This window comes from Chinchilla lanigera, unplaced genomic scaffold (assembly GCF_000276665.1).
Source record: "Chinchilla lanigera isolate Chin_1 unplaced genomic scaffold, ChiLan1.0 scaffold00066, whole genome shotgun sequence".
Lineage (NCBI taxonomy): Eukaryota > Metazoa > Chordata > Mammalia > Rodentia > Chinchillidae > Chinchilla > Chinchilla lanigera.
Window position 1 is genome coordinate 9,289,068 of NW_004955467.1, and position 2,727 is coordinate 9,291,794.

Consider the following 2,727-nt stretch of genomic DNA (forward strand, 5'->3'; position numbering starts at 1 on the left):
AAAAGTGAGCTCAAGGCCAGCCTGAAATGCATAGTGAGATCCTGTCTCAAAAAGACAAAAAAAAAAGTCTCAAAAAGACAAAAAGACAAAAAAGAGAAAAGAAGGAAGGAGACAAATGTTCCATTACTCTGCTCCCGTTATCCATAGCCAGTCCAAAATTCTGTGTCCTTCATCCCCTTTGCCCTAGTCCATTTAATTCTAGGATTTAGCTGTCTGGGTTCCCAACAATGTGTGTCTTTGCAGAGACAACAAGGAAAGAAATTCTGAAACAAAGTGAAGGGGGAATGGGGATTTTAATGAGAACAGAGTCTCGGTTTTGTTTTAATTTGTTTTGAAACAGGTTCTTAATCAGTTGCGCAGGCTGGGTGATCCTCCTCCCTTGGTTTCCTGAATATTAGGATTGCATTCATGCACCACCACAGCTGGCTACGGTCTGTCTGTGCAAGATGAAAAGAGCTGTGTGGATTGATGGTGGTGATGTTTGCACATTATGGAAATGGATTTGATGTCACTGAGCTGAACATTTGAAAATGGTTAAAATGAGTAAAAAAAAAAAAAAGAGAGAAGGTTAAGGTAGTAACTTTTTTTGCTTTTTGTGGTACTGGGAATCAATCCCATGGACTCTCTACCACTCAGCTACTTGTACCCAGCCGTTTTTATTGTTTATTTTGATACAGGATCCACAAAGTTGCCCAGGTTGGCCTTGAACTTGCAACCCTCCTGCCTCAGCTTCCCAAAAAACAGAGATTATCACTGTTAATCACTGTTTTGCTCAGCTAAACTGGTAAATTTTATGTTGCCTATATTTTATTACAATAAAGGTTGGGGGTGAGGCAGAAGGATCTCCCCCAACATATGCCCTTCTTTATTCTTTATATTCAGCAGGTTTAGATTTATATGTCAAGAACTATGCAGGAGAAGTGGGGCGTGGTGGTGCTGTAATCCCAACACTTGGGAGGTTGAGGCAGGAGGATTGAGGTGAGTTCAAAACCAGTCTGAGCATGGTCAGTTCAAGGCCAACCTGAACTAAATAATGAGACCCTATCTCAAAAACAAAACAAAACAAGAACTATGCATGAGGTTAATAGAAAGAGCAACATAGCTGGGTGTGGTGGCTCATACCTGTAATCCCAGCACTCGAAGGCTGAGGAAGGAGGATTCCCAAAAATTCCAGGCCAGCAAGACTTTGTCTCAAGAAGCAACAACAACAACAAAGAGTAGCATAGCTCATACGCTGAGCACCTTCCAAATGCCTGGCATTGGCCTAGAAGATTTGATTTCATCCAACCTTCACAGCAACCCTGTGGAGAGCGTGACTTTCTCGTTTTTGTAGATGGGGAAGCTGAGAGTTAAAGAGGTTGAATGATAGCTGGGCATGGCAGTGCACACTGCAATCCCAGCACTTTGGGAAACCAAGCCAGGAGAGTTCCAAATTTTCTAACTCAGGTTAGAAAATTTTGTGACTTAGGGAGTCTCTGTCTCAAAATTTAAAAAAAAAAAATTAAAAAGGACTGGGAATGTAGTCCTGTGCAAATGTCCTGGGTTCAATATTCAGTGCAGCAAAATAAATAAGTAAATAAATAAATGTAAGTCATTTGTTCAACTAATAACTCACCTTCTTGATGATCCCTGGCAGGCATGTGAAATGCTGTCATAGGGTGTTCCATAGATACCCCTATTAAAGCATTTTACATGTCTAGCTCCCAAGATCCTGGTTCTCCAGAGTCAATAGCAAGTTTTATTCATCTTTACGGTCCCTGCAGATACCTAACATAGTGCTTGGCATACTGTCAGCAGCCAATAAGTGTTAGTTGAAAGAAAGAGGACAGGAGGCAAACAGGGAGGGACCGAGGGAGGGAAGGAGAGAAAGAGGCAGTGGACAGTGCGGAGTGACTGAGTATCCCAGGCCTAGAGGCTGCAGGGTGTGCTGCCAAGTGCTGCAAAGTTTTTTGGAGGGTGTGGGGAAGGCAGGGGATGTTGGGCAGACATTGTATGCGCCCTTGGTGGGGACCTGGCAAGGTCTGCGGCACAGCAAAGTCAGTATTAATGAAAGAGTGTAGACAGCTCTGGACAGTAATCAGGAATCCTGGAATCTAGGGCAGGCTGGAGAAAGAGAAGTTGGGGGCACAGTGTCCTGGAGAGGACAGGGTAGAGGGAGGAGGGGAAAACTGGCCCCTGGGAGATCCCAGGGACACAAGGTCAGGAACAAGCAGCCCCCCAGTGGGTGCCCAGGTGTACCCTGGCTCTTGAACCTTTTCCCACTGGCTCGCACCCATGGTCTCTGCAGGACTTCTTTTCATTATTCAGGTCTTTGCTCAAGGGACAGCACCTCAGAGACCTTCCCTGACCACCTGACCATCTGGCTAATATGCCCCATCTCCTCCTGTCTTATATTATAGAAGTTTATTCCCTTTATAGCTCTAACCATTACTTAAAATGCTGATGTTTATTTATTTGTTTTCTTTATGGGCTGCCCTGCACCTTCCCCTGCCCCTGTCATGTTGTGAGATCTGCAACAGCAAGGAGTGTGTGCGTCCTTTACCAGTGCGTCTTCAGTGTCCAGAGCACTTCTGGGCACTATGTAGATGCTCAGTAAATATCAATTGAGTGGACACACACAGGTGGCCTAGGCTGATCCCAAACATCAATCAAGGACCAGAACTGAATTTGGTCTCCTAGCCTGGTGTGGTGGCATACACCTGTAATCCTAGCACTTGGGAGGCTGAG